The 18,797-nt window shown below is 45.8% G+C and overlaps 1 long non-coding RNA gene across 13 annotated transcripts in view; it reads left to right on the plus strand.

Moving 5' to 3' along the window:
• The window catches only part of LOC137312864 (uncharacterized), a 1,008,715-nt gene that overhangs the window by 35,369 nt on the left and 954,549 nt on the right, over positions 1-18,797 (plus strand). For 3 of the 13 annotated variants that reach the window (XR_010960865.1, XR_010960864.1, XR_010960867.1), the window contains 2 exons: positions 13,328-13,520; positions 14,353-14,518. The exons of 9 other annotated variants lie outside the window; for them this stretch is intronic. This is a non-coding gene — a long non-coding RNA (uncharacterized lncRNA). The remainder of the gene's footprint in view (positions 1-13,327; positions 13,521-14,352; positions 14,519-18,797) is intronic. One more of the 13 variants, XR_010960868.1, reaches the window with a different exon arrangement.

An 18,797-nucleotide genomic window follows, 5' to 3' on the forward strand; every position in this document is an offset into this window, starting at 1 on the left:
TTAGAATCATAGAAGGTAACACAAGAGAAACAGACCAAACTGGAAAGAAATGGTTCAAACTGCAATTATTGTGAATCTGAAACAATGAAAGAAAGAGGTGAAAATACCCAACGGATCGGTCAGTATCTGGACAAAGGACAGGGTGACGGTTCAGGTATAATTCTAGTGTGGACTGAAAACAAAGTGAAACAGTTTTCGTGGAACTGGGAAAAGGACAGAACAGAGGCGACAAACAGGAGTTAGTGGGAATGTCATTCTTTCACTGACCTGGAATCTATTTCAGAATATCAAGGAATTGAGAGATGACAAAAAATATCTGCGGAGTAAATGAGAGACATTTCAAGAACAAAAATGTTAAAATGATTGAATGCATAAAACCCGAACAGGGAAATTGATCAAACAAACTGTGGAGAGCGCGAAACCGAGGCCGTGCGGGGTTTTGTTCTCCCCATTAATCACCGGGGGTTAATTCTGCCTTCAGCGGACTCACAATCCGGGCAGTGGAACTTGCGGTGGAGCGTCACTCCCCGGGAGAGCACTTTCGGAAATTGCAGGCAATCAGCCCATAATATTCTGTCAATTACTTTTAATAGTATCGAAGTAAATGGAAGTGAAAATGGAGGACGGTGTGTAATGGACGGTCGATCTGACACCACCTGCTGAAGGTGGAAATCTTGGCAACCGAGTCATCGAATCATAGAAAAGAGGAGCAGGAGTAGGCCATTCGGCCCTTCGAGCCTGTTCTGCCTTTCAATATGATCATGGCTGATCGTCTATCTCAATACCATATTCCCGTTTGTAGAAGTTTTTACAGTCCGCTTTTATGTTCCTTGCAAGTTCACTCTCATTCTCTATTTTTCCCTCTTAATCAATCTCTTGGCCCTTTTTTGCTCCGTTCAAAACTGCTCCCAATCCTCATGCTTGCTGCATTTTCTGGCAAATTGATATGACTCCACTTTGCATCGCATCCTAGCCTTAACTTCTTTTGTTAGCCATGGTTGCGGCTCTTGTCGTTCTGTGTTTTTGTGCCAGAATGGAATGTATAACTGTTGCGATTCATGCATTCGTTCCTAAAATGTTAGCCATTGCCTATCCACCGTCATGCCTTTTAATGAAGGTCCCAAATCTATCATAGCCAACTCACTCCTCATACCTTCGATTTAGTACCCTAGTTTCGGATTGCACTCCTTCACTTTCTATCTTAATGAAGAATTCTATCATGTTACAGTTACTCTCCTTCAAAGGACCCCGCACAACAATGTTATCAATTAACTGCTTCTCAATGCACCATACCCAATCTAGAATAGCCTGATCCCGAATTGGCTGCTCAACATATTGGTTTGAAAAACCATCTCGTACACACTCCAGGAATTAATGCCCCGCAGTATTATTGCTAATTTGGTTTGGCCAGTATATATGTAGGTGAAAGTCAGCCATGATTAAGTTGGGATTCAGGGATATGGCGTAAAGATGTCTTCAGGTGATTGAGGGATATGGGAGGTCGTTGTGGATTGAGGATTTTTTTTTGATGTGTGTAGTTGGGGTTGAGTGACAAGGGGAGAAGGTTTATAGGTGGGATTGAGGGATATGACGATAATGTGGATAGGTGGGGTTGACGGATATGGTGAGGGGGTGGGTAAGTGATAATAATGGATATAGTGAGAAGGTGGTTGGGTGTGTTTGAGTGATCTGTGGAGATGGTGCGTCGGTGAGTTTGTGGGATACGGAGAGAAGGTAGTTAGTTGGGCTTTGAGGGCTATGCTGAGAAGTTGCAGAGGTGGAATTGAGGGATATAGGGAGAAGTTGGGTTAGTAGTTGGGGATTGAATGATATGGCGTGAAGGTGGTTATGAGGGACATGGGTCGAAGGTTGGAATGTGGGGTTGAGAGATTTTTTGAAAAGGTGGGTAGGTGAGTTTCGGCATATGGTGAGTCGATGGATATGTGTGGATTGAGGAATATTTGGAGAAGATGGGTAAGTATGAGTGAGGAATATGAAGAGAAGGCGGTTAGGTGGGGATTGAGGTATATGGTGCGAAGAAGTGTAGGTGGTGATTGAGGGATGTTGTGAGAATGTGGGTAGGTGGGGTTGAGTGTTATGGGGATAAGTTGTGTAGCTCTGGTTTGATGAACATGGGGAGGTGTTTAGGTGGTATTGAGAGATATGGTGGGAAGTTGTTTAGCTGGGATTGAGGAATAAGGTGATAATGTGGGGAGGTGGGGATTGAGGTATTTGGGGGTCAGAAAGGAAGGTGGGGATTGAGGGATATGGGGCATGATTGGTAGTTGGGAATTGAGGGATTTTGACTGAAGGTGGGTAGGTGTAGTTGAGTGAAATGGGGAGAAGATGGATAGGCGGGGTGGACGGATATAGTGAGGAGTTGGTTAAGTGTGATTTTGGGAAATATTAATAAAGGGGGTAGGTTATGATTGAGAGATATTGTGAGAAGGTGGTTCGGTGGGTTAGCGTGATCTTGGGAAATGGATGGTAGGAGGGAGTGAGAGATATGTGGAGAAGATGGGTAGCCGTGTGTCAGGTATATGTGGAGAAGGTGATTAGGTGGAGTTTGAGTGAAATGTGGAGAATGTATTTAAGTGGGGATTGATGGACATTGTGTGAATGTGTGTCGGTGGGGTTGAGTGATATGGGGAGAATTTCGGTAGGTGGGGTTGATGGATATGGTGAGAAGGTGGTAAGTTTTGTTGAGGGATATTGTGAGAAGGTTTTGGGTTGTTTTGTTGAATGAAAAGGGTAGATAATTGGTAGGTGCGAGTCTCTCTCTCTTTCCCTGTCCCTCTCCCGATACCCCTCACTCTCTCTCTCTGTCACCCTCCTCGCTCTCTGCTCGTGCTCTCCCTCTGCTCTCTATCTCACCCCTTCCTCTCTCCCTCTCTCTCTCTCTCTCGGCCTCTCTCTCTCTGTGTCTGTCGCACTCTCCTCGCTCTCTACTCGCTCTCACCCTTTACTCCATATCTCTCCCCCTTCTCCTCCCTCTCTCTCTCTTTCTCTCTCTTCCCCATCTCTCAATATTTCTCTTCCGTTTTTCTGTCTCCACTGTTTCTCTCTCTTTCTGTCTTTTTCTCCATCTGTCTGTCTCTTTCTTTCTCCCTCACCCCCACTATCTCTCTGTCTGTATTATTCAGATTCTCACCGTCTGTCTGCCTGTCTCTCTGTAACACTCCTCACCCCCTCCTCATTCTCCCTCTCGGTGTCTCTCTGCCTCTGCACTGTGTCTCCCTCTTTCGTTCTTCACTCTCTCCTCTCATTCTCTCGCTCTACTCTCCATATCTCTCCCTCTCCAGCTCTAATCTCCACCTCTCTCAGTCAGTAACTCTCTCCCTTTCTATATATCTCACCTTCAATTTCAAGCTTCCCTTGTACTCGTTCTCTTTGCTACTGCCACGACACTCTGTGCCACTACACTCTGTGCACTACATTCTGTGCCACTACACTCTCTGCCACTACACTCTCTGACCCATCCACATCTCTCTGTCTCTCTCTCTGTCTCTTTCCCTAAACTCTCTAACTCTGTCCCTTTCTCTCCCTCTGACTCTCCCACTCTGAATCTTTCCGTCTGATGCTCTCTCTTTCCCAGTCACTCAACCTCCACTCTCTTTCTCACTCTCTTTCTTTCTCCGTCTCTCTACATCGACCCTACTCTCTCTGTCTCTACTCGCTCTCTCTCTGTCTCCCTCCATCTACACTCTCTGATCCATCCCCGTCTCTCCCTCTCTTTCTTCCTCCCTCCGCCCTCTCTGTTTGTCTGTTTCTCCCTCTGTTTGTGTCTTTCATTCTTTCGCCCCCACCATCTCTCTGTCTCTATAATTCTCTCTCTCTCTCTCCATGTGTCTCTCTCTCTGCGGATTCTCTGCCTTTCTATCACTATCTCTCTGTCTCCCTCTCCATCGCTCTCTCTCTCTCTCCCACAATTCGTCTCTCTCTTTCTCTCTCTCCATCTCCCTCTGAGTCTCACTCTCTTTCCCTCAGCTATCTCTCCCTCAAGACTCGTCTCTCCCTCTATCCTCGTCTCTCCCTCTCTGTCTGTCTCCCTTTCGGCCTCTCCTATTTATCTCTATTTATTGCTCTCTCCTCTCTGTTTCTATCTCTCTTTGTCACATGTCTGTCTCTCTCGTTCTCTCTCACGAACTATATCTCCATGTCTTCATTTATCTCTCTCCCTCCCTCAACCTTTTTGCTTATGTCACCCTTTCTCTTGCCCCTTTCTCTGTCTCTCTTTGCTCTGACACTGCTGGTCAGCAGTGCCGCCTGCTGAAGATTGTGGTTGGTGATGACATTGACCAGGAACGTCGGAACAGGAGTCGGCATTTTGATCCCTGGTGACTGTTGCGCCATTCAATGGCATCATGGCGGATCTCTGACCGAACTTAATTTACCCGCCTTAACCCCAATATTAACAGAGTTAAGAAAAATCTATCAACCTCAGAATTATAATTAACAATTGAGCTAACACTAACTTCCGTTTGCAGAAGTGAGTTCCAAATATCTCCCACCCTTTGCGTGTAGAAGTGTTTCATAACTTCACTCCTGAAAGTTCTGGCTCTAATTTTTTAGGCTGAGACCCATAGTCCTGGACTCCCCAACCAGCGGACATTGTTTCTCTCTGTCTTCCCTATCAGTTCCCCTTAATAGCTTGAAAAATTCGAACAAACCAACCTTTAATCTTCCAAATTCCAGAGAATGCAACCCTAGTTTGTGTAATCTATCATCATTATTTAACCCTTGATGTCCAGGTATCATTCCAGTAAATACAAAGTCCAAAATGAGTTTTAACAGCTCGGTAAGTTTTAATTACTGCCAATCAAGTAAAGATGAACTTTTAATAACGAGGACTCTCATATCACTCCTTATTGTATTAGTTTTTTGGTTATTGAAGAAGAATGAAAATTACAATATTAATTTTTAAACGTTTTCCTTCTGTCTCATTAATTTAATTCAATTATTTCTTTGGTTTTTGATTTTAGAAAAAAATTACAATACCATACAAAATGCAAACTTTAAAGGAATGAAGTCGGCTTGATTTTTTGAGCAATGCAGCCTAATTCTGTGGGCGGGACGTCTCATCCTTACCGAATTTGTGTTCGTGTCTTCTCCTCACACACCTTTCCAGCTACGCGGCAAATCACGCTGCTCAGAGGCTGGGTTGATAGAGCACAATTTTTGTAAAGTTCAAATTCAAGCAATTCATCGCCACAGAGCCTAGAGTCAGTATTTTTGTTAATTTAATTCGCATGAGCTGCAGTGAGCGTTGCCTCGCCGCTCGCAGCGACTTCAGGCCCAATGTCTCCTGCCGCTCTGCCAATTTCCTAACCAGGTCAATCATTTTCCCTCAATTCCATCAGCTTCAACTTTAGCTAACAGTCTCTTCTGAGGGACTTTATCGAATGCCTTTTGGAAGTCCATAGAAACAAACTCCATAGACATTCCCCTGTCCACTACTTCAGTCACCTCTTCAAAACAAAATCCATGCTGGCTCTTTCGATCAGCTGAAAATGTTCAATGTGTTCAGTCACTATCCTTAATTAGAGACTCGAGTAATTTCTCGAAAACAGATGTTTGGCGAACTGGTCTATAATTCCCTGGTTTCCTTCTATCACCTTTCTTAAATAGTGGAGTGACATGTACAGTTTTCCAATTCAGATCAATGTTCGTACACCGTTAGGCTGTTAATTAAATCTGGCCCATTGCTCATTATTAATTCTACTGTGGCCTGCCTCCTTGTTTCTCCTCGGTCATATTGTAGCAGAAAGTTTTCCTGAACATACTCAAGAAATTCGTTACCTTTCTGACATGAGCTCGTCTGTTTATCCCAATCTATATGAAAGTTAAAATCGATCCCCATATAAACCACTCTGCCTTTGCTACATGCTTGTCTAATCTCCACATTTATACATTCTGCCGCTTCACAGCTGCTACAGGGGTTCTATACACAACTCCCACTTTGGGCTTGAATCCTTTTCTATTTCCTAATTCTACGCATAAAGTTCCCACTGACTGCCTACCTCTCGTTATATCATCTCTTATCAATGAAGAAATTTCATCCTTAATCACTCACTATACTCCTCCACCTCTACCAGTTCTCCTATCCTTCCTATAGACCTTATAACCTGGTATATTCAGTTCCCATTCCTGACTGTTGTACAGCCATGCCTCACTAATGGCTACCATTTCGTACCCTGTAGGTTGAATTTGTGCCCGCATTTCATTCAATTTGTTGCTTATACTTCATGCGTTTGTATAAAGAACGCTTATTTGGGCCACACACCCTGCCCAGATTGTAATATTGTATTTCTCACACATTCCTTATTTCTCTCTCCAGATTTAATTACTTTTCATCAATCAGTATTGTATTTCATACACATTCCTTATTTCTCTCTCCAGATTTAATTACTTTTCATCAATCAGTATTGTATTTCACACAAATTCCTTATTTCTCTCTCCAGATTTAATTACTTTTCATCTTTCAGTTTTTCCTTTACATGTAGTGCTGAAAGCATAATTTCTGACTATCACTCCACGCTCTTCCTTTTTGTTCCAGAATTGTTATTTATATTACCTTTCCAACTGAGCTCCAGACCCAATTACAAATTTAAAGCCGTATTTATTCTTAACGCTGGAACCCTGGTGCCAGCCCGGGTCACGTGGAGCCGGTCCCAACGGTACAATTCCATCGTGTCCGAGTACAGGTGCCAGTGTCCCACGAAATGGAACCACTCCTTCCCACACCACTCCTTCATACATGTGTTCTCCTCCCTAATCTGCTTATCCCTACGACAATTTGCACGTGGCTCAGGTAATAATCCAGAGATTATAACTCTTGTGTGTCTGTTCTTTTTAAAATTTTGCTCTTGAAACGCTCACTTTATGGACTGTCATCACCTCTCTCATGGCTGGAATGTGATCTCCACTCTCAGTGTCTGGACTTTGATCTCTCTCAGTGTCTGGACTGTAATTCCCTCTCAGCAATTGGACTGTGATCACCTCTCTCAGTGTTGGGACTCTGATCTCCTCTCTCACTGTCCGGACTGAGATCGCCTCTCTCCGTGTCTGGACTGTGATCTCCTCTCTCAGTGCTTGGATTGTGAGCACATCTCTCAGATTCTGGACTGTGATCTCCACTCTCAGTGTCTGGACGGTGATCCCCTCTCACTGTCTGGATATTATCTCCTCTCTCAGTGTCTGGACTGTAATCACCACTCTCAGTGTCTGGACTGTGATCTCCTCTCTCAGTGTCTGGACTGTGATCTCCTCTCTCAATGTCTGGACTGATCTCCTCTCTCAGTGTCTGGACTGTGTTTTGATCTCTCATTGAATGGACAACGATCTACTCTCTCTGTGTCTGCACGATGGTGGGCCCTGGGAATGATGCCCCCGCCCCCACCCCCCCGACCATGATACAATTGCCACACTCAACAGTGACCTGTGAAGGAATTGCTCGAGAAACCGAACACCATTGAGAAACAGAACCTTCCGGTGTGAACAGCAAGATTTTTGTAATAACAGGGCTCACCAACAGAAATACAGTCACGGACTTAATGCTTTGCAACATGAGGCATGGAAAATACCAACCACCCTCGTTTAAACTGTTCCAAGGACAGGAATAAAATGGGTCAGATATAGAGTAAAGCTCCCTCTAAAATGTCACAACAAACACTCCCAGGGCAGGTGAAATAGGGGTTAGAAACAGAGTAAAGCTGCATCTACACTGTCCCGTCAAACAGTCCCAGTTCAGGTACAGGGTTAGAAACAGAGTAAAGCTCCCTCTACACTGTCCCATCAAACACTCCGAGGCCAGTTACAACACAGGTGAGATACAGAGTAAAAGTCCCTCTGCACTCTCCCATGCTCTGTGTGTGGGTCTCAATCCCACTCCGGGTGATATCTACTAACGGACACCGGGATGGAGCCTGGTTCTTTTCCTGAGATCACTGCCTTCCCCCATTCTCGTTCATTCTCCCTTTCTTCGATGCTCTGCTCCAGTCTCTCGGTCCGATTGGTGTTAAAATACAAATTGCTGTTTTTGTCAACATTCTTCCTGGAAAAAATCCATTGAAGCAGCAACACGTGGCGATTGTTTTGCGGCCAACAGCTCACAGGCATTTCCAAAACATCTCCTCCGGTCTCTATTTACTTATCCCTCCTCTGTTTCTCGATTTTCAGTTCCTCAAACTCTATGTCTTTCTCTCTATGTCTCTCTCTGTCTCTATCGTGCTCTCTTTCTCCCTCTACTCTCTCTTTCTCCCTTTACTCTCTCCGTCTCTCTTTATCTTACCCCCAACATACACCGTACAGACATTCGTCCCAAAGAGTCCATGCCGTTGTCTTCTGCTCCACATGGTCCTCCTTTCACCCTGCTTCATCATGACCCAAACAACATATCCTTCTATTCCCTCATCCCTCGTGTGCTTATCTAGCTTAATCTTAACAGCATCTTTGCTCGTCGCCTCAACTCACTTGTGGTAGCGAGTTGCTCATTCTCACCACTCCCTGGGTAAAGGAGTTTCTCCTGAGTTAATATTGGATTTATCATTAACTAGCTTCGATTTTTAACCCCTAGTTCTGCTCTCACCCGCGGGTGGAATCATCTTCTCTCCGTCTACCGTATCAAACCCGTCATTAAACTTAAAGAATTCTATCAGGTCACTCCTCAGTCTTCTCTTTTACAGAGAAAAGACATCCAGCTTGTTCTCTCTTTCGTGATAGTTATATCCTCCCCGTTCTATGATATTGTTTCAGTAAACTGTCCGTGATGCACTCGGGAAATGTATTGCCATTATAACGCAGTCAATGGGAAAATTAAAATCTCCGTTCATAACTGCTTTGCCTTAGCTACAGGCTCCTCTGATCTCCGTATTTCTGTAGGGGCTCAATACTTCCTGTTTGTAGTATTTGTTTCATTAATTGAAAGCTTTTCATGTCCCAGTTCCCCTCGGTGGGTTGTGATCTCCAGTGTGTTCTTTCAAAGAGCCAGCACAGGCATGACGGGCCCAATGTATGCTAAGATTCCAGAAATACTTAGATTTGCACAGCTTAGAAACAGGCCATTCGGCACAATAGATACATGCCGTGGTTTATGTTCCACACGAGCAAAAGACCACCCTTCTTCATCTAACCCCATCAACATATCCTATTCCTTTCTCATCTCATAGAAACATATAGTATTCTGAGGGACTTGACAGGATAGATGGTGATTACACTGACTGGTGAATCGAGACCAATGGGGAATAGTCATTCCCCATTCCCCAGATAAGGGGTCGGCCATTAAAGACTGAGATGAGCGCACTCGGTTGAACATCTCATCCAAATGACGACACTTCAAAGGGTACAGCCCTCCCTCAGTACTGACCTTCCGACAGTGCAGCACTCCTTCAGTACTGACCTTCTGACAGTGCAGCACTCCCTCAGTATTGACCTTCCGACAGTGCAGCACTCCCTCAGTACTGACCTTCCGACAGTGCAGCAATCCCTCAGTACTGACCTTCCGACAGTGCAGCATTCCCTCAGTACTGACCTTCCGACAGTGCAGCACTCCCTCAGTACTGAACCTCCGACAGTGCAGCACTCCCTCTTTACTGACCCTCCGAAAGTGCAACACTCTCTCAATACTGACCCTCCGACCGTGCGGCGCTTCCTCAGTACTGCTCCTCTGACGGTGCAGCATTCCCTCAGTACTGATCCTCTGAGCGTGCAGCGCTCCCACAGTACTGGCACAGGAAATTGTCGGCCAGGATTAAGATGCTCAAGTCTCTGGTGTGTGTGGGGTTCGAGCGCACGACCTTCTGACTCTGAGGCCAGATGCTACCCACTGAGCCCAGGCTCATAATGACTATGTCAGGTTATTGCTTGACGAGTCCGTGGGACAGATCTCCCAACTTTGGCACCAGTTCACAGACGTTAGTGAGAAGGACTTTGCAGGCCCGTCTGGGCTGGGTGCGCCTGTCTGATACCGAGGCCATATTTCAGAGGGCAGTTAAGTCAACCAGGTTAGTGTGAGAGTTGATTCAGAGTTGGAGGGAAAGATTGAGTGTCAGGAACAAAATAGCTCTTCATATCCCTTCAGAAACTGGAATACTCCTGGGAGTGATTCTGAGTCCAAACTCACCTTAATGAGAGGAGTATGTTCTGAACTCTTGAGAAGGTGGGTAGTTGGGAATGTCGGATAAGGGGAGAAGGTTGCTTGGTGAGAATGAGCAATATGGAGAGAAGATGGATTGGTGAGATGAAGGAATATGGGTAGAAAGTGGCTAGGTTGGATTTAGGGATATGGGGAGAAGGCGGGTAGGTGGGGATTGAGGGATATGGTGGGAAGACGGGTAGGTGGGAATTGAGGGATATGGTGGGAAGGTGGGTAGGTGGGGATTGAGGGATATGGTGGGAAGGTGGGTAGGTGGGGATTGAGGGATATGGTGGGAAGGTGGGTCGGTGGGGATTGAGGGATATGGTGGGAAGGTGGGTAGGTGGGGATTGAGGGATATCGTGGGAAGACGGGTAGGTGGGGATTGAGGGATATCGTGGGAAGACGGGTAGGTGGGAATTGAGGGATATGGTGGGAAGGTGGGTAGGTCGCGTTGAGCGATAGGGAGAGAAGGGTTTCAGTTGGGGATTAAGGGATATGTGGAGAAGGAGAGTAGGTAGGCTTTGGTGATGTGGGGAGAAGGTTGGCAGGTGTGGATTGAGGGTTATTGTGAGAAGGTGCATTTCAAGGAGCTTCATAAAGGAGGAGAGTGAACTCGATAGTTTACGGAGGGAATTCCAGAGGCTGGTGACCAGGCAGCTGAAGGCACGGCCGCAAATGGTGGAGTGCAAGAAATCGGGGATGCGCAAGAGGCCAGAATGTGAGGAGCGCAGAGACCTCAGTGGGGGAGGATGGGGTTGAATTCTTGGGGGAGGTTACAGAGATAGGGGGATCGATGGCCGTGGAAGGATTTGAACACAACGATGAGAATTTTAAAATCGAGGCGTTGCCGGACAGGGAGCCAATTTAGGTGATGATTGAAAAGGACTTTGTGCGAATTAGGATACGGGCAGCTGAGTTTTGGATGAGCTGAAGTTAATGAAGGGTGGAAGATGGGAGGTTGGCCAGAAGAGCATTGGAGTAATCCAGTTTCGCGGTAACAAAGGCACGGACAAGAGTTTCAGCAACAGATGAGATGTGGCAGAAGCAGAGACGGGCGAGTAACAGAGATGGAAGTCGGCGGACTTGGTGATGGAGACAATATGTGGTCGGAATCTCAGCTCAGGGTCAAATTGGACGTCAAGGGTTGTGAATGGTCTGTTTCAGCATCAGACGGTGTCCAGGGAGAGGGATGGAGTCGGTGGGTTGGGCTTGTTACGGGAGCACACGATGTGGACTGGCAGTGATACACCCCATGGTACAATAACCACACTCAGCGCTGACCCGTGCGGCAACTGCCGGTGGAACACGGATCCATGCGAGAGGCAGAACCATCGGAGGTGAACAGAAAGAGTTTTATCATAACAGGGTGGAGCAAAATAAAACATTGTCACAGTGTTTAATGCTTAGGAATGTGAGGTATGAGGAATATCAACCACCTCAGTCTGAACTGTTCACAAGTTCGAAAGAGAACGGGTTAGATAGAGAGTAAAGCCCCCTCTACACAGTCCCATCAAACACTCCCAGGACAGGTACAGCACGGTTTAGATACGGAGTGAAAATCCCTCCAGAGTGTCCCGTCAAATACACCCAGGGCAGGTACAGCACGGTGAGATACAGATTAAATCTAGCTCCACACTGTCCCATCAAACACTCCCATGCATGTACAGCATGGGTTAGATAGAGAGTACAGATCCCTCTACAGTGTCCCATTGAATATTTCCAGGGCAGGTCGAGCACGAGTTAGATAGAGAGTCAAGCTCCCTGTACACTATCCATTCAAACACTCTCAGGGCAGGAACAACACTGTTTAGATACAGAGTAAAGCTCCCTCTACATTCTCCCATGCTCTGTGTGTGGGCGTCAGCCGCACACCGTGTGAGATCTACCAACAGAGACTGGGATGCAGCCTGGTCCTTCCCCAAAGATCAAAGACTTCCCCCCTTCTCGGTGATTCCAACGCCCTCTGATGCTTTGATCCTGATTGTTTCTCTCTCTCTCTCTCTCTCTCTCTCTCACTCTACTCTCTCTCTCTCTGACCAGTCTCTATCACTCGCTCTGTCCCTGTCTCTCCCTCTCTCGGCCCGTCACTCCCCTGTTACTCTCTCTGTCTGTTTCTCTTCCTCTCTCTGTCCCTCTGTCGTTCTCTCTCACTCTCCTCGTGGTCTTTATCTGTCTTCCCCTTTTTGTCTCTTTTTCTCTTCTTGTGTTCTCCTTATCTTCCTCTTGTCTCTGTCTCATCCTCTCTACCCTCTATCCATTTACCCTCTCTGTCTTCTTCTACTCTCTCTCATTCTCTCTTTCTCACCCTACTCTCCTCTCTCCCTATCTCTGTCTCTCGTTCTTTCTCTGTATGTACTCTCTCTGTCTCCTTCTACTTTCTCTCTATCTCTCTTCCTCACATTACTCTCCTCTTTCTCCTACTCTCTTTGTCTGTACCCTCTCTGTCACCTTCTACTCTGTCTTTCTCGCGCACTCCACTTTCTCTGTCTCTCTCTGTCTCTCTACCGCTCCCCTGTGAGATAAAAAAATACTTGGCAATATATCTCAATGGGAAATGAAGAAATATTTTTTCATCGAGATTTGTTATTATGTGGAATGCAATACCTAAAAGAGCGGTGGAACCACATTCCATAGGCACTTTCAAACGGCAATTGGACATGTCATTGAAGAGGAATAATTTGCAGGGTGATGAGGAAATCGCTGTAAACCACCCCACGGCTATCCTTCTCCATCTAACCCCATCAATATGTCCATCTATTCCTCTGCCATCTCATTGAAACATCTAAAATAGAACATAAGATTCTGAGGGGACTTGACAGGATAGATCCGGAGAGATTGTTTCCCTTGGCTGTCGAGTCGAGAACAAGGGGAAATTGTCTTCAGATAAGGGGTCGGCCATGAAAGACTGAGATGAGGAGGAATTTATTCATTCAGAGGGATGTGAATCAATGGAATTCTCTACCCAGAGGGCTGTGGATGCTGAGTCGTTGATAATATTCAAGGCTGGAATTAATAGAATTTTGTGCTCGAGGGGAATCAAGGGATTTGGGGATCGGGCGGGAAGGTGGAGATGAGGTAGAAGATCAAGCATGATCTGATTGAATGGTGGAGCAGGCTCGAGGGCCCGGATGGCCTACTCCTGCTCACATTTGTTATGTTTTAATGTTCTTTCTCTCTCATCTGTTTATCCAGATTCCCCTTAAATGCATCTTTGCGATTCTTCTCAACTACACTTCGTGGGCGCGAGTTTCACATTCTCACCAGTCTCTGGGTTAAGACGTTTTTACTGAATTCATTATTCGATTCAATTCGATTTATTAGTGACGATCTGATAATAATGGCCCTTGGTTCGAGTCTCCCCTTCAAGTGGAAACATCTTCTTCAGGTATAACCAATCAAACACATCATTAATCTTAAAAACCTCTATCACGTACCTCCTAAGTCTTCTCTTTTCTAGAGAAAAAAGCCCCAGCTTGTTCTCTCTTTCCTGACACGTGTAACCTCTCAGTTCTATGATATTGTTTCAGAAAACTGTCCTGGATGCATTCTGGAAATGTATTGCCTCAGTCTATGTGAAAATTAAAATCTCCCTTCATAACTCCTTTGCCTGAGCTACATGCTCCTCTGATCTCCGTATTTCTGTGTAGGGTCAATACTTCCTGTTTGAAGTATTTGTTTCATTAATTGAAAGCTTTTCATGCCCCAGTTCATCTCATTTGGTTGTGATCTCCAGTGTGATCGAGCCGTCTATGGGTTCAGGCTCTGAACAGCAACTTGATTCTCTGATCCGGGACTGACAGCACACCCATTTTAAACAGACACAGAATGATCCGGGACTGACAGTACATCCATTTTAAACAGACACAGAATGATCTGGGACTGACAGTACATCCATTTTAAACAGACACAGAATGATCCGGGACTGACAGCATACGCCTTTTAAAAAGACATGTAATTAGTGAGCATTTCAGATTCGGGGAAGGTTAGAACGGATTTACTGTGGACATTTGACATCGTATTTGTCAAATTGTACACAGCCTTGTTGAGACGTGACTATATAGGTCAATGGATTGTAACACATGCGGCATATATGGGTTTTCGGAAGGTATTTGGTAACATGGCTCACAGGAGGAGTCAGCCGTTTGGTGTCAGAGGAAATGTCGCCGCCCGGATGGAATGTCGATAATGTGTTTGGTTTTCTCCATTGTTGTTCACAGACCGAACACTGCGATCAATGAGTTCTTGATCAAGTATGACGGTTACCAACTGGTCCAGTTCACGAAATTCTGCCGGGACAGACTGGAACAGGAAGTTGAAGAAGGGGTGGACGGAGTCAGCTTGTTGTCAACATACGAGAGGCATTTCAGTGGACAAGTACATCGGGTAAGTGGGAGGGACACGGGATGAGTTTGGATTATTTAAACATCACAAAACTAACAAGATATCAGAGCGTAGAATCAGAGAAAGTAACAGAAGAGAAACAGATCAAACTGGAAAGAAATGGATCAAAGTGTAATTATTGTGAATCTGAAACAATGAAAGGAAGAGGTGAAAATACGCAGCGGATCGGTCAGTATCTGGACAAAGGACAGGGTAACGGTTCAGGTATAACTCTAGTGTGGACTGAAAACAAAGTGAAACTATTTTAGTGGAACTGGGAAAAGGACAGAACGGAGGCGACAAACGGGAGTTAGATGGAATTTCATGCGTTGACTGACCTGGAATCTACTTCAGGATATTAAGGAATTGAGAGATGACAAAACATATCTGCGGAGTAAATGAGAGACATTTCAAGAACAAAAATGTTAAAATGGTTATAATGTGTAAGACCCGAAAAGGGAAACTAATCAAACAAACTGTGGAGAGCGCGAAACCGAGGCCGTGCAGGGTTTAGTTCTCCCCCAGTTATCACCGGGGGTTTATTCGACCTTCAGCGGACTCACAATCCGGGCAGTGGAACTTGCGGTGGAGTGTCACTCCCCTGGAGAGCACTTTAGGAAATTGCAGGCAATCAGCCCATAATATTCTGTCAATTACTTTTAATGAAATCGATGTGAAAATGTGGCAGGGTGTGTAATGGACGGTCGATCTGACACCACCTGCTGAAGGTGGAAATCGAGGCAACCGAGTCATCGAATCATAGAAAATAGGAGCAGGAGTAGGCCATTCGGCCCTTCGAGCCTGCTCCACCATTCAATATGATCATGGCTGATCCTCTATCTCAAATCATATTCCCTCGTTTGAAGTTGTTGCAATCCGCTTTTATGTTCCTTGCAAGTTCACACTCATACTCTATTTTTCCCTCTTAATCAATCTCTTGGCTCTTTTTTGCTCAATTCGAAACAGCTCCCAATCCTCAGGCTTGCTACATTTTCTGGCAAATTTCTATGACTCCTCTTTGGATCTCATCCTATTCATAATTTCTTTTGTTTGCCATGTTTGGGACTCGTTTCGTTTTGTCTTTTTGTGCCAGATTGGAATGTATAACTGTTGCAATTCATGCATTTTTCTTTAAATGTCAGCCATTGCCTATCCACCGTCATGCCTTTTAATGAAGGTTCCAAATCTATCATAGCCAACTCACTCCTCATACCTTCCTCGTTTCCTTTGTTTAGATTTAGTACCCTAGTTTCGGATTGCACGACTTCACTTTCTATCTTAATGAAGAATTCTATCATGTTCCAGTCACTCTTCCTGAAAGCACCCCGCACAACAAGGTTATGAATTCACCGCTTCTCAATGCTCAATACCCAATCTAGGACAGCCTGTTCCCAAATTAGCTCCTCAACATACTGGTCTAAAATATCATCTCGTACACACTCCATAATTTAATGCTAAGTCACCCATGATTAAGTGGGAATTGAAGGATATGGCGGAAATACGTCAATAGGGGGTTGAGGGATATGAGAGGTAGTTGTGGATTGAGGGATTTTTGTGAATGCGGGTCGGTGGGGTTCAGTGATATGGGGAGAAGGTATGTAGGTGGGGATTGAGGGATATGGGTAGAATGTTTGTTGGTGCGGTAGACGGATATGTTGAGAGGGTGGTTAAGTGGTAATTAATGGATATAGTGAGAAGGTGGTTGGGTGTGTTTGAATGATCTGCTGAGATGGTGCTTTTGTGGGATACGGAAGGAAGGTATTTTGTTGGGGATTGAGGACTATGCTGAGAAGTTGGGTTGGTGGGATTGAGGGATATGGGGTTAAGGTGCATGGATGTTGATTGAGGGATCTGGGAATGTGGTTAGTTGGGATTGACTGACATGGTTAGAAGTTGGTAGATAGGATTGAGGGATATGTTGGGAAGGTGTGTTGGTAGGGATTGAGGGATGTTGTGAGAATGTGGGCAGGTGGGGTTGAGTGTTATGGGGAGAAGGTGTGTAGCTGTGATTTGAGTGTTATTGGGAGTTGGTTCGGTTGTACTGAGGGATATGGTGAGAATTTGGGTATCTGGGGTTTGAGGGATAGGGTGAGAAGTTGTGTCGGTGGGATTGAGGAATAAGGAGAGAATGTGGGTAGGTTGGGATCGATGGATATGAGGGGATGATTTGTAGTTGGGAATTGAGGGATTTTGTGTGAAGGTGGGATGGTCTGGTTGAGTGACATGGGGAGAAGGTGTGTCGGTGGGGATTGAGGAATATGTGGAGAAGGTGGTAGGTGGTGTGGACGGATATGGTGAGGAGTTGGTTAGGTGTGATTGTGGGAAATATTAATAAAGGTGGTTGGTTATGATTGAGAGATATTGTGAGAAGGTGGTTCCGTGGGTGAGAGTGATCTTGGGAGAAGGATGGTAAGAGGGAGTGAGAGATATGGGGAGAAGTTGGGTCGCCGTGTGTCAGTTATATGTGGAGAAGGTGATTAGGTGCAGTTTGAGTGAAATGTGGAGAATGTGTGCAGGTGGGTATTGATGGACATTGTGTAAATGTGTGTCGGTGGGGTTGAGTGATGTTGGGAGAAATTCGGTCGGTGGGGTTGATGGACATGGTGAGAAGGTGGTAAGTTTTGTTGAGGGATATTGTGAGAAGGTTGGGTGATTGTGTTGAGTGAAAATGGTAGACGATCGGTCGGTGGGAATCTCTCTCTCTTTCCCTGTCCCCCTCCCTATACCGCTCACTCTCTCTCTGTGTCTCACCCTCATCGCTCTCTGCTCGTGCTCTCCCTCTGCTCGCTATCTCACCCCTCCCTCTCTCCCTCTCTCTCTCACGTCCTCCATCTCTGTTTCTGTCGCACTCTCCTCGCTCTTTACTAGCTCTCACCCTCTACTCCATGTCTCTCCCCCTATCTCTCTCTGTCTCTGACTCATCCCCATATCTCATTATTTCTCTTCCGTTTCTCTGTCTCCAATGTTTCTTTCTCTTTCTGTCTGTTTCTCCATCTGTCTGTCTCTTTCTTTCTCCCTCAACCGCACTATCTCTCTGTCCGTATTTGTCAGATACTCACAGTCTGTCTGCCTGTCTCTCTGTCACTCCCCCGCCTCGTCATTGCCTCTCTCGGTGTCTCTCTGCCTCTGCACTGTGTCATCCTCTTTCGTTCTTCACTCTCTCCCCTCACTCTCTCCCTCCACTCTCCATCTCTCTCCCTCTCCACCTCTAGTCTCCACCTCTCTCAGTCACTAACTCTCTCCCTTTCTATATATCTCACCTTCAATTTCAAGCTTCCCTTTTACTCGTTCTCTTTGTCTCTGCCACGACACTCTGTGCCACTACACTCTGTGCACGACAGTCTGTACCACTACACTCTCTGTCCCATCCCCATCTCTCTGTCTCTCTCTCTGTCTCTCGCCCTGTACTGTGTAACTCTGTCCCTTTATCTCCCTCTCACTCTCTCCCTTTGAATATTTCCCTCTGATTCTCTCTTTTCCAGGCACTCACCCTCCACTTTCTTTCTCTATCTCTTTCTTTCCCCGTCTCTCTATAACTACCCTCCTCTCTCTGTCTCTACTAGCACTCTCTCTCTCTGTCTCCCTCCATCTACACTCATTGATCCATCTCAGTCTCTCCCTCACCTTCTTCCTCCCTCCGCCCTCTCTCTCTGTCTGTTTCTCCCTCTGTTTGTGTCTTTCATTCTTTCTCCCCCACCATCTCTCTGTCTCTATAATTCTGTCTCTCTCGCTATGTCTCTCTCTCTCTCTGCTGATTCTCTGCCTTTCTATCACGATCTCTCTGTCACCCTCTCCATCGTTATCACTCTCCCCCCCCCCCACCTCCATTCGTGTCTCTCTCTCTCTCCTTCTCCGTCTCCCTCTGCGTCTCTCTCTCTTTCCCTCAGCTATCTCTCCCCCTATCCTCGTCTCTCCCTCTATCCTCTTCTCTCACTCTCTGTCTGTCTCTCTTTCGGTCTCTCCTACTTCTCTCTATTTCTTGCTATCTCCTCTCTTTTTCAATCTCTCTTTGTCACCTCTCTGTCTCTCTCGTTCACTATCCCGAACTATATGTCGATGTCTTCATTTTTCTCTCTCACTCCCTCTCCCCATTTCTCAACCATTTTGCTTATGTCTCTGTTCCTCTTGCCGCTTTCTCTGTCTCTCTTTGATCTGTCACTGCTGGTCACCAGCGCCGCCTGCTGAAGATTGGGGTGGGTGATGACATTGACCAGGAACGTCGGAACAGGAGGAAGCCATTTGATCCCTCGAGCCTGTTACGCCATTCACTGGGATCATGGCG

This window comes from Heptranchias perlo, unplaced genomic scaffold (genome assembly GCF_035084215.1).
Source record: "Heptranchias perlo isolate sHepPer1 unplaced genomic scaffold, sHepPer1.hap1 HAP1_SCAFFOLD_44, whole genome shotgun sequence".
NCBI classification, from domain to species: Eukaryota; Metazoa; Chordata; class Chondrichthyes; order Hexanchiformes; family Hexanchidae; genus Heptranchias; species Heptranchias perlo.